Source organism: Prionailurus viverrinus, chromosome B3 (genome assembly GCF_022837055.1).
Source record: "Prionailurus viverrinus isolate Anna chromosome B3, UM_Priviv_1.0, whole genome shotgun sequence".
NCBI classification, from domain to species: Eukaryota; Metazoa; Chordata; class Mammalia; order Carnivora; family Felidae; genus Prionailurus; species Prionailurus viverrinus.
Window position 1 is genome coordinate 107,827,084 of NC_062566.1, and position 26,971 is coordinate 107,854,054.

At 43.6% G+C, this 26,971-nt stretch overlaps 2 long non-coding RNA genes across 2 annotated transcripts; one reads left to right on the forward strand and one right to left on the reverse strand.

The window, feature by feature from the left end:
• Positions 1 to 4,859: 4,859 nt before the first annotated feature.
• On the forward strand, positions 4,860 to 7,236 carry LOC125167192 (uncharacterized). The gene is made up of 3 exons (XR_007152690.1): positions 4,860 to 4,964; positions 5,602 to 5,705; positions 7,152 to 7,236. It is a non-coding gene; the product is annotated as an uncharacterized LOC125167192 (long non-coding RNA).
• A 5,241-nt stretch (positions 7,237 to 12,477) lies between these two features.
• Positions 12,478 to 24,137, reverse strand: LOC125168597 (uncharacterized). The gene is made up of 3 exons (XR_007153214.1): positions 24,015 to 24,137; positions 12,909 to 13,096; positions 12,478 to 12,558 (listed from the first exon to the last, which is right to left on the reverse strand). It is a non-coding gene; the product is annotated as an uncharacterized LOC125168597 (long non-coding RNA).
• Between the last annotated feature and the right edge of the window lie 2,834 nt (positions 24,138 to 26,971).

Sequence of the window (26,971 nt, forward strand, 5' to 3'; positions counted from 1 at the left end):
ATTGAGTGAATGACCATTAATTGTTGCTGTCGATAAGAGAAGAGGCCAGCATCCTTCCAGTGGATCAGAGTCTGAGCATACTCTCTACCTTATTACTTTGGCAGACTGCTCAGTAGACCCTTATGTCCTATGAGGACTGCTCATTGGACGTAAGTGATGCACTTTGGGCACTCAGCCAAGGTCCTTGTCTCCAAAGTATTAAAGGACACTTTAGAACTCCAAGGCTATGTGGGCCTGTTCATCTTTCATCTCATGGAGGGGGGGTCTTTTCCCTTGAGAACTACCAACTCTTTGATACTTCCCAAACTACATCAACTCCACAACTGAGCCCAGCCACCCTCTGGCTTGGGCTTAAGTTTATGTTTTGTCATTTTCTCCCTCAGTCAGGCAGCACCCAGCCACTTGCATGAAGCAGAGGTGTTCAGTTTTGCAGTCAATAAAGCCAATTATTTGTATCAGTTTCCTGTGGCTACTATAACAAATTACCACAAATTAAACACATATTTATTACCTTACAGTTCTGCAGGTAGACACCTGAAGCAAGTCTCACTAGGCTAAAATTACTGTGTTGGGAGAACTGTGTTCTCTTCTGGAAGCTATAGGGGGAGAATCCCATTCCTTGCTTCTTGCCCATTCTACAGGCTGCCCACATTCCCGGGCTTTCACCCCTTTCCTTCATCTTCAAAACCAACAGGTTACATCTCTCTGCTCATTCTTCCATAGTCACATATTCCTTTCCTGCTCTTCCTGAATTTCCCCCTTCCACATTTAAGGATTCTTGTGACTAGATGGAGGTCCACTCAGATGATCCAGGATAATCTCCTCATCTCAGGACCTTACCTTAATCACATCTGTAAAGTCACTTTTGCCTTGTAAAGGTTCCAAGGATTAGAACACATGAACTAGTTTGTGGGGACTAGGGTGGGGGCATTATTGTCTCTACTGCACTGGTAAATTATTCCCAGGACAAGTCTCAAAAAACAGGTGAAGAGGTTGTAGCTCCACAACTGACAGTTCCTCTGAGGATTCAAGGAATACAATAAGAAAGAGGTGAGGATTGGAACACTGATTAATAAACAAAAGGAGTGGTAGAATCCTCATGCCAGTGAGACCCATTCTCTAGCACATCATCCACTGCAATCAATAAAAGCCAGCTGTGAAAACATTTTAAGCCTGAAGAAAACGATGTTAAATAATAGTCTCTGATATTTGCTAATAACAAATTTGGGGTATTCTGGGGTAAATCTTAAAGCTATTTGTGCCAGGAATTATTTCAACTGCAAATAACAGATGCAAATAACTGCAAATATTTGCAAATAACTGCAAATAACCACATGAAAATGGCTTAAGCAATAAAGACATTTTATTATTTCATGTAACAGAAAACTCAGAGGTAGGTAGTTCCAACATGCGGGCAGCAGCTGAGCATCAGCCAAGACCCAGGCTCTCTCATCTTTCTGCTCTTTCTCAGGTCAGTCATGTCTCCCCTTGTGGTAGTAAGATGGCTGCCACAGTCCCAAGAATCATGTCCTTACAGAACATCATCCCAAGCACAAGGGGTGAGCATGGGGAAGAGGACCCTTTCTTTTCCTCCTGCTATCTTTCATCAGACATGAAAACTTTCCCACAAGTAGCCAGTAGACTTCACCTCAGATCTCACTCTCAGTGGGCCAGTTAGGTCACATGCCCACTCATTGGCTATTTCTTGACAAAGAGGAATGACATTCCATAATTGGCCTAGACTAACCAGAGTTGTCCCTCTGGGGGTGAGCACATTGCCACTCCAAGTAGAACTGGGGGTCTCCTAAAACAGAAGAAGGAGAATAGCTATTGGGTTGACAACCAATGGTGTGTGTCTCAAAAACATTAGCTGCTATTTATTTTTCAGTGTGCTAACACATAAGTAGGTGGCTCTCCATTCAGAACAAAACAAGTTTTTTGTTTAGATCTGAGATACATATCAAGCTAATCTTCTCATCAATTTGGACCAGAATGATTATGGTAATATACACAGTTAGTCTAACTTTACCTAATTTTGTGTCAAAAATAAGCAAAGACATTAAAATTTGTATCCAGGGACAGATTCCTATGTGGTAATCATCCATTGTAAGCTATCTATTAAATAACTGTAATATCCCTGGCACAGGAGCTAAGCACTAGGTTTAAGATATAGTTCCTCTCCTTGAATAGTTACAATAGAGATGGTTAAGTATTATTACAGGTGCAAGTACATGGAACAAGGAGAGCCCTATGTTGGGGTTATGGAGAATGTTTGGAGGATGTGACACTTTAGAGATAACTGAAGGACAAATGGGGTTAGCCAAATGAGGCATGAGATGGGGACTAAGTTATGGGGTGAGGAGAGGATGAGGAAGTATTCCAGATGAAGGAACTAGCTGTGAAAAGACCTAGAGGTAAGACTTCTTTTTTGAAAGACTTTATTTTTGAAAATAAATATAATTCAATATGGCAGGACCAGAGTGATTAGTGGTGTGAGGAGGTAGACTGGAGTCACATCATGAATTCAGACTCTCTCTCAAGGACAGTGGTGAGTTACATAATCAGATTTGCATGTTAGAAATCTAGCTGTTGGTGGGGCACCTGGATGGCTCACTCGGTTGGGTATCCAACCTTGGCTCAGGTCATTGTCTCACAGTCCGTGAGTTTGAGCCCCATGTTGGGCTCTATGCTGACACCTCAAAGCCTGCTTTGGATTCTGTCTCCCTCTCTCTCTGTCCACCGCCCCCTCCCGTCCGCTCTCACTGTCTCTCTCTCAAACACACACACACACACACACACACACACACACACACACACACATAAAAATTAAATCTAGCTGTTGGTGGAAAATGGATTAGAGAGGTCCAGTGGTAGACTGTATTATTGGCCCTATTGCTTACTGCTCCCTGCATCCACACTGTTGCCATGGCCTCATAGTGAGCCAAATATATTTCTCCACCTTTTGACTTTAGGCCAGGACATGTGACTTGTTTTGGCCAATGGCATGTGGGTAGAAGCAATCATGTGCCATTTCTAAGCTGAGTCCTTAAGAAACCTTGGGTATTTCCTCTCGCCCTTTTGTACCTCTGTCTTTGCCATGAGGAGAACGTGCTGTGGCCGGTTCACTGGGTCCAGGAGGAAGAGAGGAGACAAGTGGAGCAGAACCACTCCAGCTGCTATAGTCTAAAGCATAGCCGACTCAGTTGCCCCACAAACTCATAAATGTTTTTGCCTTTATGGGATGTTGAGATTCTTCACTATGCAGCATCATTGTGACAACTACTAAGAGAGGGCCACACTAAAAACAGAGTGGTGTATTAGGAGACTATTGTAGCTGAAGGAGAAAGCTTATAGTCACCTGAACCAAGATAATGAGGATGGGGATGGACAAAAACAGACAGATTCAAAAGATATGAGAAAACAGAATTGCTATGACATAGTAGGTATAGAAAGGAGTTGCTTATGAAAGTCCCCTGAGGTTGTTTCTTGGATAATTATCCACTGAGATGGGGAGCACAAAGGGAGGATGATGTGTTTTGTTATGTTGAATTTGAGGCATCTGTGAGATATCCAAGAGGAGAGGTCCAGTAGACATGGATCTAGAGCTTGGGAAATGTCTAAGCTGAGCCATAAATGAACATGCAGGTGGTTAACAAAGCCATGGGCCTAGATAAAGACCCTTGAGAAAAAGTACAGAGCAAAAATGTGGAGGATAGAATTCTAAGGAAGCTGCACTCAAGGACAAAACTACAAGAGTCTTCAAAGAAGACCAAGGAAAAGTAGCCAAAAAAGAAAAAGAAATACCCAGGGAGTGTAGTGTCTGGGAGCAAAGAATAAGAGGGCTCTAAAAAAAAAGGAGGGTGTGGTCAATTGTGCAGAAAACTGGTGAGGAAAGAGGTAAAGAATTTATGAGGAACCACAAAGAATCTACCTAATTTACAAAGAAAGGAAAGATATTTTTGCCCCAGAAAGTCAACATAGTCCTAACCCCAAGTTCAGACGCTGAGATTCGTTGAGATGTTCAGAAAGTGAGCAAAAGCAAGATTCAGGGCATTTTGAGACATTATCCTCTCCTGGTCCCTCTGGATGAGCGGTGCATTGGAGAAGAACTCTGCTTTCCCTGCAGCAGGTTACCATGTCATCCATGCTACTCTACCAAGAGGTTTTGGCAAGCCTGACAAGTCCAGTAGAAGCAGTGTCTGATAGGTGCCAGGGCTGTCCACAGTCCCTCTGACTCATTTCCCATTAATTCGGGTGAATTTTCTGAATGCCTTGGAAGCCTCTAATCGATCCAGCCTGGCTTCTGCTGTCGGGACCCATGGTAACGCCTGCTTTCAACAGCATAGTTGGCTCTTTCCCCTTGTGTTCTGGAGTCTGAGTTCTATAGACCAGCTGGGGGCTAAAATATCAATACCCCTCTGAGGGAGGACAGGAGGACACGCTGGAGAGGAGGTGAGAACGTGAGCATGTTGAGGAGTGAAAGCCTTGCATGGCTCACATGCAAACACACATGGCCACAGTGCCCAACACAGGATCTGCTGGGGCTCTCAAACAATTACCCCATTTATGACCTCAGTGATTGCTCAGGTTGGGGAACACCAGAAGTTTGTTTTTTTTTTCAATTGGAACTGACATTTCCCCACGATTGGATTCCTTTGAAATCACAGAATTGCAGCCCAGATAGTTCATAAATTTATTCTGTTCCACCTTGTAGCATTTATTACGAAGACCGATCAGCCAAAGAATATGGCCTTTCTGCTTTTTATTTCCTGCTATACTGCAGTCACTTTTAAGATACGGTGGTGTGGTTGGCAGGATGGGGGTGACTCACGGGCAGTGGTAAGGGTGTGACTGAGTAGAGAGAGGCATCCTGTTGCTCTCTGGGACTCCATCTGTTGCCTACTCCAGCCAGTCTCCTGGAGGAAGGGTCTGGAAAAAGATATCAAGTGTCCTTGGGGAAGCAGGTACAGAGGGGAAACTGCACACCACGGTGGAGGCCACCCCAGAAGAATTAGAGTAGAGCAGCCATTCTCTCCCACCTCCACCCCCTTCCGCCATCTTTGAGTCTAAAGGAAAGAATCATTGGTTAGAGTGTTCTGGAGAGGAATTCTGGGACTTTGGGCAGCTGAAGTTTGTGAGTCCTCATGTGCATATGTTGGGGGGGATGGTGTGAGACAGAAAGACTTATTTGTTATACAAACATTTACCTACGAGTGGCAGACTTTGGGTGAGAGCATGAGGACTCAACATTGAATTGTCTCTGTCCTCCAGATGCTCCCAGTCACACGGGGTCACTGAGCTGAGAGTCAGGACAGGGTGGGCCCAGGGTGCCACAAGAGCACTAGGAAGAGCTTCCCGGAGGAAGTAGAGGCTGCTGCTCAGAAGGCCCCTTTGATGTGACCTAAGTGCCCTCTAAGTTGTTAGGCCCCAGGTGCTGAATAGGAAAGAAGGTAGAGGTGCAGGACCAAAGCCCATTCCAAGAACGACAGTTGTGTATTTGGTAGGCTAGCAGGGTGGAGAAGAATTCTCCTGTGTTGATATTGTGGCCCTCTCATTTGCTGGCTCTGTGGCCATAACCTTTTTGTATCTCTATTTCTTTAGTGTATAAAGTGTGCGAAGATAACTTGACTCATCGGGTTGCTGAGGGGACTGAGTGAGAAAATCCACGTAAAGTCCGAGGAGTGCTTTCCCACCAGGTGCTCTCGGTAAGTACCAGCTCTTACCAGGGCAGGACCCGACGCTGTATGAGTTTCAGAAAGGACAGGGAGAACAAGGAACACCAGGGTCTGCACCTTTGTTCCTTGGGCCCTATTCACACAGAATGGGTGGCCGACCCCGTCAGAATCGGCCCGAGAGTTAATGTACAATTACTTTAAATGGAAAAAGGAGAGCAAAGTTTTTCTTCATCCTTTGTATGCCTTATTCAGGGTTTAAATACCAGTCGTAATTCTCATTCATTTCCTTGTGAAATAAATGGCAAGGAGCATGGTCTACTTCTCCTAATGGGGAGAATGAAACCTCCCATTGGTTAACTAACTCATCCCCAATCCCACACTGAGATTATTGAAGAGTGGGGACCTGAACTCTGATCCTCTAAACCACAGGCTCAGGCCTCCTAATAAATCACCAGGCTTCCTGTCTGTCATTTACTACCCAGCTAGATCTTCCCTTCACCGTTGCTGAACTGCTCACACAAGGTGGAATGATTTCATCGCACAAGTCACGGCTCAGAAACAGAAAATGTTGCCTCAGGCATTTTCTTGGATGTTTGATTTTAATATCAAAGCTCGTTCTGACCATAAGGAGCAAATACCAAGTGACTGACTCTCTTAGATTTCTCAGACAGCTGAGAATGGAGGCTAGAAGCAAACTAGCCTTAACGGGTCAGCAGAAGGGACAGGGGCACCAGGTGACTTTTATTGGTGTGAGTGGGAACTTGACTCTGCCGTCTAACTCTGCTCTGCTGTTCACCCAAAGGAAGACTGTGGCTTTTAATTACAGAAAATCAGTAGCTAGAATTATTAATAATAACAAAAGAAGCTGTTTGCACAGCAAGTAATTTGTGGTAATGTTTTGCAATTGATAGTCATTTCTATTATTTAAACACTAATTAATTCATGGACTCGGGAATGTATTGACTTTACTTACAGTGTTATGGCAGCCCTCCTAGCTTAAAACCATTCCTTACTGGTTCCTTTAGATAATTCAAATGCACTGTTTATTTGTTCTAGTTGTGGGTGTTTATAGGGCTTGCACCTTCTGAGAGAGCCTTATGGGCAGTTTACATAAAAATGACCACTCATAAGCTCTGGTCCTTCTAAAGAGTTAGTCTGATGCTTTTCTTACCAGTAGAATTCCCAGAACATCCCTCGGTTATTTGTTGAAAAGTCTCCTGTTGTTGTTGGTTTTCTATGGCCCATCTGCAAACTGAGAAGAGTGGATTCTGTGAATGCAGCTGTCATTTTGCAGCAATGTCCTGGCAGGTCTGGCTTTTCTGCAGACAAGTTTCACAGAAATCCTTCCACCTCCCCAGGCCCACAGGTCTGCTCTCTGGGCTGCAAAATGAGGGAGATGAAGTGGTCAGCCTTGCAAGTTTTCGAAGCTATAAATTTGAATAAGTTAAGAGAATAAGTGAATATGCTTTCTTGCAGGTACATTGAAGGTTCTCACTGATGGCAAGGGAAAAAACAGAGGAAGATTCATGGGCCAGTGTCACTAGAGGATTCACTGCCGACAGACATGAGCTGCCTGTTCCAGTTTAGTATCTCTGCATCTTCCTGAAGGCTGAGTTTTACTATTTGACTCCTATCCCTTTAAACAACAGGCTGCGCATAAAATAAAATCTACTGAATCTCAACTGAGGCTCTAGGCTGCTATTTTATAGAAGATATTCCAGAATATTTTTCCAAGTTTATTTACAAGATGGGAGTCTTTACATTCCATTTATTGGACATATTAATTTTGTTTTTGTTTTTGTCTCAGGAAGACAAAGGAAGGCATTTATAAACTGTCAGGCTTCACCTCACAAGGTCAGAGCTGAAATCCCCATTTAGAAAAAGTCAACTCTAGAATGCAAATATGTTGTACTGTTACTGCTGGCTTGTGGCTGTGAAAGTCAGCTGGTTTCAGTCACCTTGAGAGATCACAATCATGGATTAATGTTCTTATAATTCCATTAGCTTTGTTCTGTTTTATGGTTTCATACCATAGTCCTAACTTCACTCAGCTCTTACAAATGTGTGTTACTGGTTGTAAGAAACATTTATTCTAAACTGAAGTTTGGTACTGGGTTCTTGTTACCTGTGGATGGAATTTCTTCTCATCTTGGACCTACCAACATTGAGCACTTTCCTGTATCACAACTGGAAAGGTCAAGTCTCTTGGTATAGGAAGCCTTGTCTGCCTGGTTGAATCATGACTTTCATATGGCATCCCCCAGCTCAATGGCTCTCCTATCATTTTCCTAAGCAAGTCTAATGTCAGGTCTAAACCTTACCCCACACTTCTCTGCCGAGCCTTGAGTAAGCTGTTGTGAGCCTTGCCAACCCATCATGAGATGCAGCCAGGGACAGAACCTCTTAGGATATTGTACAACATTTGGAAGAGATCAAACAAGCAGACATGGTCACATTTTAAATAAGGAAATTGTCAGAGAACCAAAGGGCTACCCAAAAAATTGACTTTGGACTTTCCTTTTGCTGGAATTCATCAAGAAATAATGTGGATGAAAGCAACTAAGCTTTGGGGCTGCTGGGTGGCTCAGTTGGTTGAGCGTCTGACTTTGACTTAGGTCATGATCTCGCTGTTTGTGGGTTTGAGCCCTGCATCGGGCTCTGTGCTGACAGCTTGGAGCCTGGAGCCTGCTTCAGATTCTGTGTCTCCCTCTCTCTCTGCTCCTCCCCCACCTGCACTCTCTCTCTCAAGAATAAATAAATATTAAAAAAATTCTTTAAAAAAAAAGAAAGCAACTAAGCTTTTCTTTTTTAATAAAATAAAAATAATGAGGAGGGACATGCCCTAGACTTCAAAATATACTATTAAGCTGAAAAATAAAATAAATAAACATTTTGGTACAACTAGGAAAATACACATATTAAGAAGACATAACCTAGATATAGACCTTGAGATTTATAATTGATCTATAATAAAGGAAGAATTACAAATTCAACAAATGGATTTGGGGTAATTAAATATTTCAGGAGGGAAAGAATTAACTTAAATATTACTCCCACAGCATTATATAAAATAATTTCAAATGAGTGAGATATATGAGAGAAGTGTATACACACACACACACACATATGTACACACACATACACATATGTACACACACATACACACACACACACAATGAAACTTAAAATATCATAAGAAATTGTAAAAAGATTTTTATGTGACATCTATATGGCAAAGGACTTTTTAAACATAAAAATAATAGAAGTTCAAATAGATTTGACTAAATAAAAATTTAAAACACTGTATCTATTTAAAAAAATCATTGTCAATATTCAAAGACAAACTATGAAAAAATGCTTATCAAATGAGGAAAGCAAATGACAGTGGATCAGTTTTTAAGTCTCCCAGAATTCCCACACAAAGATGAAGCAGCTAGAGAGCAAAACATTAAAAAGCCATGGACAATATTTCCAACAAGTCCAAGCGACAAGGTATCCCCAGAAACCCCAAAACACAAGTAGGCAGGGCACGTCACCAGTAGCTTCAAGATTTGCAAGGTATTAGCAGGTGTATCAGAGGAAGCTGAAGGAGGGAGGGGAAGCTGAGAGAAGTACAGCCAATTTGAGAACAGCAGCTGAATCTAGAAAGGAGTTTGCCCAATCCAATAGCGGTGAGTGAAAGGGGGTCTGGGATGAGGCCTTGAGGGGCTCCGGGGCAGTCTTTACACTGCCTACTCTCGAGAGTGACCACTCGGAACTCTCCCCTGGGAGAATTGTCAATAATTATATAGGTTGTAGCAATTTTTGAATTGTTATTCTGATAATGTTGTGTGTGTGATATAGGCTAAAGCTAATGAGTACTTCTGGAATGTTCTACCATCTCCTACATCCTTGAGAACCAGGATTTTGGCATGGAGGAATGGAGATACAGATGTACTACAGAAGAGGTTAAGTAAGTGAAAATCTTACAGCCCTGAAATTGAATCGGAAGGATGAATACGAACTCATGAGGTGTGTGCATGCAGAATATGATATACGTGGTCCTAAGAATGATCGCCGTGTGCAAAACCATTCCATAAAAGCCACAAGGCTTATGGCAGAAATGAGAATAAAGGCACAACACTCAAACACGTCATCGGTGACATTTTTTTAAGGGTAGACATTTAGCAAAGATGGTGGCGCAATTCTATACATGTTAAATGGGTAAGAAATACATAAATAGGACAATAAATATGTCACTTTGCCTTGAACAAGACCTGAGGGTTGCTTGTGGAAGGGGGCATCAGAAGGGTGTGGCTTGTTGGTTACTGTGAAGCAGTGGGAAGGAGGCTTAGTTGAAACTGGGTAGAAAGTTGGAATACCTGCTGTGTGTGGGCGGCTGGCTCATTAGCCTCTGTTGGGCATTGGTGCTGAACACCAGAGTTCCAAGATCTTTTGTAGCCTTAAATCCTGGGTCATGTTTTTCTGCCTTTGAGATGGAGGCTGTTTGAGCATTGCATTTATAATAGATACCTGTTTCATCACCATCGAGAATGTGACCCGATGCACAGCTTCTTCGGGTAGCTTCTGTGTCGCTGCTGGAAATTCTTTTGCTGCTTTCTAGTCTGTACTTGTGGCTTCACCTGACAGCTGAAAATTCTGGAGATTGGAGATATTCCAAACCACCAAACCAGCCACTCATCGCAGCAAAAGATGCCACTTCTGCAGGATTTGGCAATTTGGGTTTAAGGCCTTTGTGTATAGCTGTGCTTTCTCTCTGTCTGTTGGAAAGATTAGTCCTGATTGTTTTTTCACTGTTTCATGTATTCTTAAGCAGCTTGGATCAGCTGGGTGTGGTTTTCTGCCTTCACCCAATATTTCTCCTGTATGAAACCATCCATAGCCAAACACAAAATTTGTGTTAGGCTCAAATTGTTCCTTAATATACCAATCATATTTGAACAAGTTTACATTTTCAAAACAAGCATTATAGCAGAACTGACTGTACATAGATATGCCCCCCCACCCATTAATTCCTTAGGTCTGTCCACTGAAAGGACTAAAAACAGTGACTAATATTATAGCAAATTAGCAATAAGCATCACTGGCACCATATCCCAGTCTAAGAAATCAGGGCTTCTTGGAGGAAGGGCTGGTTTTGGGTCTGGGGCAGGTGTATAAGCTGAACCTCATCATCCTGAATAGCAAGTAAGGTATCAAAGACTACTGGCACCATGCCCAAAGGTTTCAGGAGCCAACTGAAGAAACTCCCATTTGCCAAAGATGGCAAGTTTGTATTTCAATAGAAAAATAATTGTAGAAATATATTTGAATCCATCAAAAATGTTTAAAGCCATAGTTTCTAGTGATTTTTTCTAGTGAAAAAAATTTAATTGATCACTATTGAAGGATGAGAAGAATTTACTCATTATCTGGAAAACTGATACATAAAGACAAAGAATCAAGCATTTGGCTTGCCTTTGTGAATGATACCACTGGGTAACCAAATTGTAGATGAGAGGAAACATCTCTTTGTGGAAGTATCCAACAATAAACGAAAAAAGAAATGATAGAACATCACCATTTTGCCACCCCAGTGAATGAGTGGATCCAGGCATTAGCCATCAACAGCTGCTAATATCACAAAAAGGGGACATGCAGACACGATGTGCCTCCTGATGAAAAACACACCACCATCTATAATCTTGCCAAAGGGATCAAACTTAAGCCTAATCAAGCCTTTGGATCCTGCTACTAATTTGCAGGAAATACAGTCTCATTGGAACATATTAAACTGTTCCTTGAATATGCAATCAGCTAAATCCAGACTGTGGGAAACTTGACAGGTTAAAAGGCTCAGGATCTCAAACAGAAAACTTATAAAAAATAAGAGGGAGTTTGTGGAATTTGTAGGTTAAAAATGATTTTAAAGACCTACCACAGTTTTAGAAATTGGCAGTGCTAAATTATAGTGTTTTAAGGGATGCACTTTTTAGTGAGAAAGCTATCAGGAAACACAAGGAAGTGGTTGCTGGAAGAAACAGGAGAGTCAGTAATTAACCTAAGCTAGAGAAAATAACAGAAACTGTTCCCTGTGCAGCTGGGGGTATGGATTGAGCCTCATGTTCAGTATATGTCTCTATGGCTGTGTTTTCCCTAATCAGCCTTGTCTCAGATGGTGCATAGGTTTGCCTCTCTAGCTGGACTGGTGTCCCCTGTGGTAGCAGCCATGGGGCTTCCCACCCGACAGGGCCTGAGTGGTCCTCTCCACGATGAGCCCTTGCCATCCTCCTGTGGTCTGAGACAGTTTCCTGGGAGGAGCAGAGCCACCACTTGATCCCCAGATCTCCTCTCTAAGGTTGCAAATTCAGCCTTTGCTTTTTTCCTCCCTCCATCCAGGAAAACAGAAAGCAAAAACAAATGCTGGGCCTGTCTGAACCATTCTCCTCACCATCCCTGCAAGAGCCCGTGAGTCCTGTTTGGCTGTTTCAGGACAAGCCAATTATATCATGACTGTTAATCAGAGTAATGAAGGGAGAAGGAAACTGAGAAAAAGGAAGGAGGGAAGGAACACAGCAGAGGCAGTCATGGAAGACTATGAGTGCTGCCCCCCTCCCTGCTCTGATGTTTTATTCAAGCTATTTGCAAACGAGCCAGTGGAAACAGCATTAACAATAAATGAGGTGCAGGAGGCTGTGGAGGGGAGGGAGGGAGGTTTGAGTGCAGCTCCTCACCAGCCAGGCTCAGGGACACCCTGTATTACCCACCAATATGGGCCCTTCTTCCTTCTCAGGTGGTTTTACCTGTTCACCCACCTGTATGCAGGCCTTCTGAAGAGAGTTATGTCCCATTTAGCAAATAATATGAAGAAGTTCAGAGATTTTTCTAGCACACAAGAGCCAACCTAAAAGGAAAGCCAATATGTCATTGCCTTGAGGGTGGGAAATCTTTACTCTCGGTCTCAGCATAGCATTGAAGTTGCCACAGCCCAAAGGATCTGTTCAGTAATTGCTCCACTTGATTAAAGCAGCTAATACTTGATTTGTGCTTTACAATTAACCCAGCACTTTGGCATGCATTGTCAAGTGTTTCTGTAATAACCCTGTAAAGTAGTGGTACGACCAATTGTATAAATAAACTGAGCAAGGTTCCTCAGGGCCCAAAAACCCCCACTTTAAAGAATTCAGGTGTTTTCATCATCCTTTCCCTCGGGAAGATTTCCATGAGCTCAAATCCTCCCATCTCCTAACTTACCTAGACTTGTGTAATCCCTTCCTTCTGTCCAACAAATGTGTACTGAGCATCTCTGTGGGCCAGGCGTTGAGCAGGCAGGGAAAAGGAGGTCCCAATGGCTGAACAGTCCTGCTGTTTTATTCTATAGGCTCTTAGGCTACCCATCTTCCTCTTGATATGGATTCTGATTCTACTATGATTAGTACGTCCTGTTAAAAAAAATAACAATAGCCATCATTCATTATGTACTAAGAGCCAAGCACTGTGGTAAACAGTTTACAAATTCTATTTCATTTAAACATGTAAGCCCAGAGATCCTGCTTTTAAATGAAATGCTATAACACATAATCTTCTCTTCCACAGGAGAAAATTTTACTTTTCCATATTAACTCCCTAACCTTGTATAGTCTCAGTGAGACCCACCTCCCAGTAGAGAGACACTATCCATCTGTCTGACCTGGAAGCATGATTCTTCCACTGCAGACATACCCCATTTCATTGTGCTTTGCTTTATTGTGCTTCATAGATATTGTGGGGTTTTTTGTTTTGTTTTGTTTTGTTTTGTTTTGTTTTTTATCAATTGAAGGCTTGCACAGCAACTCTGCATCAAGCAAGTTTATCGGCACCATTTTCTAACAGCATTTGTCACTCTGTGTCTCTGTGTCACATTTTGGTAATTCTCACATTTCAAACTTTTCATTATTATTATATTTGTTATATATATATATATATATTTGTTCAGTAAGAATCACTTATTGAAAGCTCAGATGATGATTAGCATTTTTTAGCAAAATATTTTTAATTGAAGTATATACATTATTTTTCTAGACAATGTTGCACAGCTTTAATGGACTACAGTATAGTGTAAATATAACTTTTATATGCACTGGGAAACCAAAAAGTCCATTTAATTCACTTTATTGAAATATTTGCTTTATAGTGGTGGCCTGGAACCAAACCCGTGATATATCCCAGGTGTGTCTGTATATCTTTTACACCGTATTTCCTCTTCACACCCATCAGCACTCTGAGTAAGGGGCTTTTCAGCAAAGGGGGATAAAGGAAGGCCAGGTTTCCTTCTGGGATAAAAGCCTCCCTTGGCATGCAGACATTGGATTCCTGTTGGCTAGACCAATGAGACCTTGGAAACTTCAGTTAGAATGAGGTACCCCTTCTTTCTAAGGTCATCCAAAACATCCCCTAATATCCCAAGAAGGCATAAAGGGAGGAAGAGATCTCTATCAAAGAGGACCAAGGCTCAAGAAAGTGATGGCTTACCTGAGCCTTGCTTCTGAGTATGTGGTTCTCACTGTGGCAGCCTGGGCACCAAGCTCCAGTCCAACCTACTCAATCTGAGTCTAGGCTTCAACAACCACATCATTGGAATACACATGAAAATTTGCATATGAGGGGAGACAGTGTAGTGTGGCACAGTGGTTCCCAAGGTGTGGTCCCCACAGACCAACAGCATTGGCCTCACCTGGAAACTTGTTAGAAATGCAGATTCTTGGGCACCACCCTCGACTAACTGAATCAGAAATTTTGACAGTGGGGTCCAGCTATCTGTGTTTACTATGCCTTCCAAGTAATCCTGATGCATGCTAAAGTTTGAGAACCATTGGTTTGGACAATTCCCTCATCCAGTCCTGGCTCCTTTCCTTCTTATACATCACTTAGGCTGCAATCTTGGCTGACACTTGGGGAATGGAAGGAAAGGCTTGTGTGCTTGGTTTTCCCTTTGCCATTTTATTACCCTGGGGATGGTTCTGAAAACTCAAACTTCTGAACAAAACCTTTTTTGCTTGTACTTTAATCCATCATTTGCATTGCCAATAATGTGGGAGGAAAGAAGTTCCTGGATACCAACTGGCTTTTAAGTGCTTTATTGTATCTGCTCAGAAGCAGGCTTGGAAGTGGAAGGCTCAGGTTTCCCAGGCCAAGAATAAGTGAGGCCTTGAGGTCACAAGGAAGAGGGGCTCTTATGGTCACAGGCTGGGGGTGTGTATGGGCATGGACACAACAACACTGGCACAAGACAGAGCCAGATTGGGGGAGTGTCTACAGACTGAAGAGACAAGAGGATATGAATATCCCCCAAGTCGGAGAATTGCTGGCTGTCAGAGAACAATCTAGTTTACCCCCTAACTCTGATTAGTACCTTGTCTACATCTCTCCAGACCCTGGACCTACATTTCTTTGGTCTGGGGAGGTGCTGACACCACTAGCTGATATTAAAGGAAAGAGCATGATAACATCCATTAATTTTTTCAGCAAGTCTTGTTTCAGATTGCCCCATGTGCCAGGCACAATGCCAAGTAAACAAAGACAGACACCATTCCCAGTTTCACAAGATGTACATTCTAGTGGAGGAAACGGGCACCTATCTCTCAGTTAAGTTTATAATTACAGCCTGTGAGCATGGCAGGGGAGTGTGTAACAGGGACCTGCCAAGTCTCAGGTAAGGGAAGGCTTCCCTGGGGATGGGGCTGTTTGAGGCAGGGTCTAAAGGTGTTTACTAGGCAAAGGTCAGTGCTGTGGTGGTGAGAACAGTACAGGCAAAGGCACAGGACATAAGCCGAAATGGAACATGGCAAGTTTGAGGCTCAGAAAGAAGACCCAAGGAAGGGACCCAGACCATGGCAGAGGGAGGCATGGTATCAGATGACACAGGAGGGACCCTGCAGGTTATGTAGCTTGGCAGGTTTATAAAGCTTTTGGTCTTTATCCTCAAAGCAATGGGGAGTCTTTGAAGGATTTCAAGCAGAAAGGTATCAGGGACAGAATCACAAGTCGTAACCCTCACTCTGGCTGTGCCATGGAGAGGAGAGTGCAGATGGCAGGAGGGTACACCAGTTATGAAGCCAGTAGAGTGGTCCAGGGGGTTCTGCTGAGTGCTGGTGGTGGGAGTGAGGAGAACACAGAGTACAGAGACGTAGATGAAATACACAGTCCTTGGGCATGGATAGCGAGCGCATGTGGTCAGAGCTGGAAAAAGCATCAAGGGTGTCTCTTAGGTCACTAGATAAGGGCTGCATGTGGTGTGGGAACTGGATTGGGAATGAGGTAGAGTGGATCAGCTACAACTGCAGAAGTGATGTACCCAGAAAGGACAAGTGATATAACTGGAACAGTCTTCAGTGAATAAAACTCACCTAGTGTTTAATTAAAGCAGGTGTCCAAACTTTTCTCAGGTATTCTTGGTGATCTCATGTATTGATCAGGGTCCCTTCCTCCTAATGGGATCTCTGGGCTTTGTTCACTCATACCTCTGCTGCAGGTGGAAGGAGAAGAGAAGGGATGGGGTGGGGCACCAGGTCACTTTGTCATGTGTATCTGGTGGAGAGATGGGCACCTATCTACTTGCAGTGCCTGTTTATTGTGACTATTTAGCTTACAGAACAGCAATCCGCTCCCTGAAGGGGAGAGTTGCCTAGAAATGCAATAATTTACATCTGTGGCAACTTTCTACAACCATCTCTCAATGAATTAGTCAAACCATCAAGGCATCAAAATTGGTTCTTGTGATCCTTTCATCTTCCAGGTTGTTTGCCTTTAAAGTTTAAAATGGAATTGAAGAGCATTTATAGCAATGAGACATTTCTGTGAGCCTAGGGGAAGGGGTCTTTGATAACTAAACACTAGAGAATTACAGAAAATGAACCCAGCTATTGAGGGGTTTTTTAGGCAGGTTTGCAATGACTTGTACTGGCTCTTGGAAAAGCGTGTGGGCAGCAGGCACCACTGGGCTTGGAGATTGTGTGTGCATATGATAAAATTTTAATAGTACATTTGATCTGTTTCAGGATGAAGACTCCAGATAGATTTAGGTTTCTGCATTTGTCTGGATTGGGTTGGGGCAGGGATCAAACAGTACACTCAGAAGAGATGACTAAAGAGAAGTTAATAAAGGACTAAAGGAGGCCAACCCAGGGTTAGGGAAGCACCCAGGCTATCTGGAAAGCTCTAACACCCCAAGGCATGAGAGGGGAAGAAGAGAGAGTGGTTAGTTTTTCCTATAGCTGTAGGACTACCCTGAGTCTGCAGAGAAATGAAGCTGCTACCAGCCACAGCCCAGCAGGCAGGGAGCCTGGGGAATAAATCCATAAACCTCTCTTCTTGCAGGTGCTTCTCATCAGTTCACCCAAATCAGAAACCAATGAACAAGGAACTGTGACTCAGTTCGCACAGGCAGTCTCCCCGGGCACAAGGCAGGGCCAGAAAGGTGGAGAATGGATGAGCAGGGACAACAGAGACAGCCCAGCACGTGAGCTGAGAGGCTGAGTCAGATTTGCAAATTTGTGTGGTTCAATATATTTATCAAAATCTATGAATTTCACCACCAAAGCTCTTCTGGGTTCATGATGATATCGTTAATCCCACCTTGGATGGTATTAAACCAAGAAACAACAGAAAACACCTGCTGGCCCAGGATGTGCCTGGGGTGAGGTGGGTGGGAACTGTACTGAATAGCACTGCCTGTTGTTTCCTCAGTTTCCCCTCTGAAGAAGACAGGGCTTCCATTATTTATGGAATCAAAAGGATAAGTTTGGGGATTGCGTGTTTCCATCCTGCTTGCTGTTTGTCCAGTAAATCACATTTCCTCTGTAGAGCTTGAGATTTCATCTCAAGTGTGTGGACCAGACATAAGCAGACATCAAAGCTGCCCTTGGAGAAAACCCTCTGTGATCCTGGCTAACTTTGATCAGTTCTTCCCCAAATGCAGTCATAACACACAGACTATACCAGGACACTTTCCCCTGGGCCCTATTTTATTTCCCACCATGTAGCACACTTGCAACAGACTTTGCTCCTCATCTTTTCGCTGACTAGACATATTTTCTCTTCACTGGCACTTGCTAATTTTAGAGCAGTTAAAATGTTCCCTTTGGTGAGTCAGGGAACCGTTGAGGGTCCCAATATAGGGAGGCACACTCGCTCAGACATTGTCCTCTGCTGGAAACTGTTGGGATTGCTCAAGCCTTCAGTGAGGATTGTGTGACAGACAGTTCTGCGATGTCAGGGTCTAAACCTCCCACCTGGGCTGGGCAGCTACACCTGCTATGTAGGTAATGCCTTACATACCTAGAATATTCTTCTCATGAAGAACCTAGATGCAAAGAAATATTTTAATATGATGCAGGAAGATGTTTTTCATGACTTGGTATAGAAAAGGAAACAAGGTACAAAAACACATGAAAGACTGAAAAATTTGACTACCTCAAAAATATGAACTTCTGTATGACAGAAGATACCATAAACAAAATTCAAGAAAAAAAGGAGAAAATACTTACAGCAAAGGATCAGTATCCAGAATATATAAAGAACATCTACAGATCAAATAAAAACAAAATAATCCAATAAAAATTCTAAAGATATAAAATTCTAATTCACAGAAATATAAATGCAAAATATAAGTGTAAAATTTATGAAATAAAAAAGTAAAATATAAATAAAAAGGAAATATGAATGGCTCCAAAATGTGTGACCAAAATGCTCCATATTGGTACATTAGAAAAATGGAAATTCAAACATGAGGCAATTTTTTTTTTTACCTACTAAATTGGAAAAAGTTAAAAAGGAAAAAAAACTTTTTCCATGCTGTATCAGTGGGATTGTAAGCTGGTATGATCATTTTGCAGAGTAATTTGGCAGTATCTATTAAAGTGAAAAACGTTCAAGGTGCCTGGGTGGCTCAGTCAGTTAAGTGTCCAGCTTCAGCTCATGTCACAATCTCACGGGTTCGTGAGTTCCAGCCCAGCATCTGGCTCTCTGCTGTCAGTGCAGAGATCACTTCAGACCCTCTGTGTCCCTCTCTCTCTGTCCCTCCCGTACTCGCACTCTCTCTCTGTCTCTCTCAAAAATAAATAAACATTTTTTTAAAGTTAAAAATGTTCATACGCTATGAGTCAGTGATTCAGTTTCTCCATATCTCCCCCAGAAAAACAATTATCCACGTACTCAGAACGCAGGTCCAAGAATTTTGTGGCAACTTTGTTTGCAATAGCAACAAGTCCATGGTCCAAAATGACCATCAAAATGGGATTGGCTAAATAAAGTGTAGTTTATTCATACCACACACACGCACACACCTGTATAGCAGTTTTTAAAAAATGTACTATATGTACTGACATGGAAGGATCTTCAAGACCTATTGTGGTATGAATAAAAATCAAGCTGTAATATGACACTTAATATGATAACATATATAAACACACTCATGCACATTAAATGATATTATATTTTTTTCTATGGGTATCGATACCACAGGTGGTTCGATGCATGGTAAGTGTATAGAAGATGACACATCAAACTGATGGCATGAGTCTTTCCTGGGGTGGAGGTGAGGGCTAGACATGGTGTTCAAAGAAGACATCAGCCTTACCTATAAAGTTTAAGGTTTTTAAAAAGAGAATATATTTCTGTAATACTTGTATAATTAAAATTAATGAAATCTATTCTTATACTAAAAAGAAGAAAACCTTTCTTAATCTTTATTCATAAAACTCCTGGAAGAGCCAGGGAATCTGAGCTATAAGCAAAATGGTGCCTTGGGTGATTTGCCAGGAAACCTGCTAAGTGGAAGGCACTGTGGTTGTCATGGAGATGGCTATCCTCACCACAAACCATCCTATGCTCTAGCCACATGTCAGCTTCTCCCATTCAATGTCATGCTTTTAAATCTCGGTTTAGGGGCGCCTGGGTGGCGCAGTCGGTTAAGCGTCCGACTTCAGCCAGGTCATGATCTCGCGGTCCGTGAGTTCGAGCCCCGCGTCAGGCTCTGGGCTGATGGCTCAGAGCCTGGAGCCTGTTTCCGATTCTGTGTCTCCCTCTCTGCCCCTCCCCCATTCATGCTCCGTCTCTCTCTGTCCCAAAAATAAATAAACGTTGAAAAAAAAAATTAAATCTCGGTTTAAAAACTCAACTGTAATAATGCAATCCCTATCACTTACTAAAATGTAACATCTTATTTAATCCTTTATCTTCTCCCTCTCTCTGTCTCTCTGTCTTACTCCAGCTGAGGTTATGTACCTTTAGAGATGTTAAATAGCCTGTCCCAGGTCTGCTGACCAATATGTGGTAGAGTCTGTCCTAACCCCAGGGGCTATACTTTCAATAATGTAAACTGTGTTACAAAGTCACAAACATCTTTGTAGTTTTGTTAAATTCAGAATATCAACTTCCGTCAGGAGTTTTCCTGGGTTTCTCTGCCACTTAGGTCATGGCCACCTGCTGCATTGCTTCGTGACAAAATGACAGCTGGTTCATTCTGGGAGAAAAATCTACCATAGCATGAGGTGTTATTCAAGCCAGTGCAACGAAGAAGCTCAAAGACAACTACATACTAAAGGAATTACTAAGAGATTAGGAGTAATCCTCAATTGCAAGACTACGTCAAATATGTTTTAAGTTAATTTTAGGAACAAAACTAATCAATATTAGCAGAGGTTAAAGTCTGACAATAACGTAAGCCTTGCAAGATTCTCCTAGGATACAATGTGCTCCCTCCTCTAAATTCTGGAAATTTTTTTAGATCAAAATTAAAGGTTTTCCAGTGCTTCCAGGCCTGCTCTCACAGCTGAACCATTCCTGTCAGGCAAAGAACACAACTGAACAACATCCAAGGTTACAGAGGCGTGCCTCTGGCCAGAGGTCCCCACAGCAGGCACCCTGCTGGAGATCTCCTTTGGAGAGGAGGCAGGCTTTTGCTGTGGAGAGAAGGGCTTTTGAGAGACGTTTTGGGAATAACTTCTGAGTGGAGGGGGCAGTGGGTTTACAACCAGAGCTGTGATTCCTTCTCTTCCGATTTAAAAAAAATAAATAAATTAATCTCTATTTGGATTCTTACTTGAGAACAGGTGTGTCTATGAATAATACATAGATGGGCAGGCCACACACAGATCTGAAGGCCCAGAAGCCTGAAAGTAAATGAGACCCAGAGTGTGAAGATTACACAGTAGATTTTAAGTAGCATCACGTAAGCAAGGAAAAACCTGGGAAAGCACAAAACACACTCTGCAAATAATAAGCACATCTAAGCCCCTGGCTATGTACGCAAGCGCATCTCCTCTCAGATAATGGTAATTGCAAGTCGCTAGGTTCCCATTTGAGGAGAGGGGAGATAAATCAAGAAATGCAATCTAAAAAAAGATTGAAGCATTAGGGTTTTAATGAATGATGTTTCAGGGCAGAGAATTAAGGACATTTAAATCTTCCTTTCTGGGTTAGAACTCCTTCCTGCTCCTTAAACTCAGCAGGGACTGGCATAAGAGGAAAAATGGTTGGGGCAGCAGATGCAGGGTGGGGTGGGTGGCTGCAGAATTCCTGGGTCCATTCCAAGATTACACTCCTGGCCTCCGACAGCTTACCTCTGACTGGTCTGCCCACCGAGGCCAAGATGTGTGGTTTTCATTTTTTAAACATGACATAATGCCTTGACATCATATGGATTAGGGAGATTAAACTCCAGCAAAACCTTGTGATGCGGGATTTCTAACCAGCAGGGTCTCAGCCTAGAGCTCTCTGGGAGAAACAGGAAGAAGATCTTGAAAAATGTGCCCTCGGTCAGCCTGAAGAACATGAGGAAGGATCTCCGACTCTTTGATTTAGTCCTTTGAAGACCCACAGTGTTCCCAGATAAAAAGGAAGCCTTGAACATCACTGAGACTCCTCTTCTTTCCAGTAAGGAAGTACTGCTGGCCAAGAAGGGTAGTTTGAGATCTCAACAGCTTTAATGTGCATGCTTGCATGTGTGCACGTGCGCGCGCGCGCACACACACACACACACACACACACAGTACATATGCTTCTTATCAGCTCTGTTGTGCAAAGACTTTTCATAGGTAAAGGATTTGGGTTTTTATCTTGCCCAAATCCTTTCAGGTATTGTCTTGAGGTAGGACAAGTTCCTTTAACCTTGCCTCATTTGAAAATGTAAGAAGAGAAATATTATCCCCTGTCCACCCTGAGCCCATAAGTAAAATGACCCCACATTTATGAGCAGAAGATATTTGGAGCTATAGCAGAAAGCAGATTAATATGGAACTGAAAACAGATCCCTTAAAAGTCTGCCCACAGTGCAGAATTGGTAATAGATGAACCTCTTTCCCATTACAGCAACAATACCACAAGGCAGGATTTGTTTGCAAGAGAATAGATTGGCAAAAAAGCTGGGACTAGAAGGTGGCTCCCACCTTGCTCTACAGCCTGAGCAGGGCTGAAGAGGAAGAGGAAACCAAGGTGGTGGCAGGGTCCCACAGGAAGCAGAACAAGGGGCTGCACAGAACACCCCAGCCTGTTCTCTCTCTCTCTCGATGGCTGGCCTTACAGGTGGAACCCCCCCCCCCCCACAACCAGGTCATTCATGGTTAGAGCCAAGGAGGGTTGGGCTGGGTTGGGTTGACAGGTAGCTTGCCCTTTATTCTCCCCCTGATGGAATCATTTGTCATGGTGACAGAGGCATTGGAGTGGAGGGATAAAGGGCACACTGACATCTGCGACCCAACTTTGTATTCTGGTTCCACTGTGTATGAGCTGTGTGACCTTAGACAAGGCAGAATACAGCGTGGCCAGAAGGCAGATGAGAGGAGGTGAGTGGTAGGAAGGAGCCCTAGAAAGGGCTGCAGAGCCTTAGGTACCAGAGATGGGGTGGCAGCTTTATTCTTGGGCACATACCATGGGTCCTTCCTGGGAAACCCTCACCCTGGCTCCCAAGCCCCAGCTTGCCCATCTTTGTGAGTCACTTTCTAATACCTCTTTCCTGACTCTTCTCCGGGCCCTCCCACACACCCATTTAGCACTGCCTGAGGCAAGCCACCCGGTCACACAGACCTTTAATAGCGAGTGAAACAGTAGCAGGTGTCAGAGCTGAGAGAGGAAAAAAAAAATCTCAATCCCCACTGGAGGGCGAAGATCATTTTCTTTCTGCATTTCCATTTAAAGGGAGAAGTGAAAAGCATGAAATCACATGCCAACAGGACGAGAGAGTTTAAACCAGAATAACCTTGACAGGAGCAGACACCAGCAGCTTCCAGGTCACAGTTCCCAAAACTGAACTCCTGGGGAGGAATGGAACATGCACGCAGGGAAACACAGGCGGAAGTCACCCAGGCTTCCAACCTAGGTGCCAACTCTCTACCCACTGGTCTGCTGGACCTTTCTACTTGGATGTGCCTCAGGCACTTAGGCTCAACCTGCCCCACACTCATCCTGTCATCTGTCTTCCAAATCTGCTCCTCCTTTGGGTCTCTTGTCACATGATGACTCCTACCCAAGCCAGAAGTCCAGGGATCTCCCAGAACTGTTCTCTCCCTATTCCTCCTGCCTTCCTGAACCACCACCAGCTAATCAGCATCTCAGCCCAGCTAGTTCTGTCTCTGTCTCCTTCATGCACATGGCCTCTGTCTGGCTCCATCATCTCGCATGGCCAACCCCCATGCCACTCTTTCTCTGATCTAGCCTCTATTTTCCTCCCAAGATGACCTACCCCCTGAAATGCAAATCAAATGATGGAGCTTCCTTTCCTAAATTCCTTGAGTGGTTTTTCTTTGCTATCAGGATAAATTCTAAACTCAGGCTAGTGTACAGGCATTGCAAGCTTTGCCCCTATCTAGTGGTCCAACTTTATCTGCTTGTCTACTTACCCACCCCCAACTCCATTCTCAACTTTTTCCCTCAGTGTTCCAGGCCCTTTCACACAATCATGGCTCTTTGCCTTGTCTTCCTGATGAATTCTTGCCTGTCTCTCCAGATTCCGTGCAGGTGTCTCCCTGTGGACCCTTCCCCCCATCACCTCACGCATGTCCTCTATCACACCAGTGGTTCTCAGGCACCTTTCTGCCTCCCCGACTGGTTCCCTGAGAGCAGGAACTCCATCTGGTTCATTTTAGATCCTCAGGCCCAGGACAGAACCTGACACAAAAGTCTGAACAGGGGTCCATGGAAGGTGTGAGCCTGTGAATTGCTCCTTCTTGGGCAGACACACCGTGGAGAGAGACCAGGGACAACTCAGGGCACACAGTGGGCCTAGAATCTTGCCTGGACAAGTCCTGGGCCTCTAGGGCAAGTGGGAAAATTGAGTGCAGACACCAAAGTCCATCAGAATAACAGATGAAACAAAAATACCAATACCTTGTCCCCATGGTGTCACAGGAGAGAAATCGTTGCCTGCTCCTGGGATTAGAGAGACGCCGATCTTGCATTTTGTCCTATTCTGCAGGAGCATTCTAAAGTGGATTCAGGCCCATCCAATTTCAGAATCTGTAAGAACCAGGACAGAAGGACATCTGAAACACCACTGCTTCACCACTCCATATACACAGGAGGCTGAAAGATGACTTCGCTCACTTTTCTTTTGAGATAAAATTCACAACATAAAAATTACCATTTTAACCATTTTTAAAGTATATAATTTAGTGACTTTCATGACATTCGCAATGTTGTGTAACCATCACCACTGTCCACTTCCAAGATATGTCCATTACCCCCAAGGAAACCCCTACCCATTACGTCGTCACTCCCCATTCATCCCGTCCCAACCCTTGGCGGCCGCTAGCCTACTTACCATCTGTAGATTTACCTGTTCTGACCATTTCATAGAAATGAAGTAACATAATATGTGGTCTTTTGTGTCTGACTTCATTCACTTTGCATGGTGCTTTGCTGGCCATCCATCTTAAAGCGTGCATTAGCACCTCCTTCTAGCTTTATGGCTGAATGATATCCTTTTGTACGACGATCCGATTTATTTATCCATTCATCAGTCAATGGACGTTAGGTCGCTACCACTTTTTAGCAATTACGAATATTTGGCTGCTATGAAATTTGTGTACAAGTCTTTGTGTGAACATATGGTTTTGCTTCTCTTGGGTATATAGCTGGGAGTGAAATTGCTTCATCAAATGTTTAACATTTTTTGAGGAACTGCCAATATGCTTTCCTCAGCAACTACACTAAATTTTACAGTCCCACCAGCAATGTCTAAGGGTTCCAATTCACTCACTTTCTGAAATCTTAGCTATCTAAGCCAGAAGTCCAGGGGTCTTAACTCCTCATATTGGTATCTTCCTTATAGACCTTCCAAAAATACAACCAATTGGATAGCGACAGAGTCCAAATCTAACATCTGAAATGGGGAAATGGCCTCCAGCCGAACCTGAGCTGATAGCCAACACCTCATCACACATCCTGAGAGATACTCTCCCTGCAGCTGCCCCTGAAGCAGGGCTTCTGAACAGCTCAGAATTGCAAGGACACCTTATGCCCCGTCCCCTAGATCTGTTAGGTATGAACGTGCAAGCATGGTGCCCCCAGGGCCCCCACTTGCAAATCAGATGAGGAAAGAAAAGGGGAGTCTAGATCTCATTGGGAAGTAGAAGGAGCGGAAACAGGCCAGATTCCGGGGAACCATTTTATTAGCCAGAAATTAGTGCTGCTTTCTGCAGAAGCCAGAAGACCGGGAACCCCCTGGGGCAGGGCAGGTGGACCAGCAGCAGGGCACAGAGTGGCAGGCTGCCGGGCAGGCAAAGAGCAGCATCTGCCCTGTCCAGTGGGAGGTGATTCACTGAGGTCTAGGCAGGCGTCTTGGCACAGCCTCAAGGCATGGGCATGAGGAGCGGGGCCAGGCCCTTGGGCGACAGATGAGAACGAGGCAGGGTCCTGGCAGGTCTGAGAGGCTGAGCCACAGGACTTCACGCTGCCCCTGCCTGCTGGTTTCACCTCTAGTGAGACACTGTCCCTCCTCAAATTGCATCCCAGTGGTTGAAAACAACACTTCTCTCTAGATCCCTGAACACAGGATGCCCCCGCCGTCATTTACACCATTTGCTCCCTGAAAACTTACACCAGAAAACTCAGGTCTCAGCTCAAGCACATGGCTTCTGTGACACTCCCCCACATACACATGTCTATGCTCTCCGATGGTTTGGGGGGCTCCGACCCCCGCACCCTCTGCCTTGCGGCACTGTGCAACAATGGCCTTTCTCTTACTGTCCTGAGTTGTGGCTGTCTCCCCACAGTGGTGAGCAATGCCAGGGCAGGGACAGACACTTCTCCCATGTATGCCCAATCCAGAGCCCTAGGCAATCAAAGGCACTTTTGTGGTAAGTCTACTCCTGGGGGACTGGACAGAGAATGACCAGAACTGGTGACAGAGAACCAGACAAGGGGTTCAGCATGAGAATAGCCACAGGCTGAGTGGTTTGGCAAACTATGGCCCACAGGCCAAACCTAGCTCATCTCCTGTTTTTGTATGGCCTGGGAGTACAGATTGGATTTCATATTCTTAAGTGTAAAAAAAAAAAATCAAAAGAATAGTATTTCATGATGTGAAAATTATATCAAATTCAAATTTGATTATGTAAATAAGATTTTTAATTTTCTTAAAAGTTTATGGCAATTTGTTTTTCCTCTTGTTCTATGATTACCTACATAATATTCTTGATTTTGCTTCTTGGCCCATGAAGATTAAATTATTTACTATGTGGCCTTTTACAGAAACAGTTTGCTGACCTCTGCTCTGAATGGCTTGGCATGATTCAGTCCTAACATCCACCCCCACCCCCACAATCCACCCAAGACCAAGCCTGTGACTCCCCTTCCTTGAATGGCAGCATTGTCTGTGGAGAAGGACTTACTCCCTGTCAGTGCTTAACTCCATGCTCCCAACCACACACACCTCTTATTTGGTATCAAAAGGCTTCAGGAAAATACAAAGCCATTACAGCTCACAGAAAGATTAACAACCCTCCCTACAATCAGTGATGAAGGTGGGATAGTCCTGAAGTCTCTTTGTTTATTGACCACCTACTACATGCCAGGCACTGCATGAGATATTTTAAAGACACCATTTTGAGTTTCGGGAACCTCTTTAGAAGTTCTCATCCTTATTCCCCTCATATATGTGGAAGAACAGAGATAATGGTCCCCTTTTCCCCTTTTATTCTCTTCTATTTTCACTCTGAGTGGAAAAGGAATCTTTAGCATAAAACATCAAGCCACAGTAACTTATATAGCACTTGTCATGAGCAAGGCATTGTTTTGAGGCGTTCTCAACCATGTCACTACTGACATTTGGGCTGGATAATTCT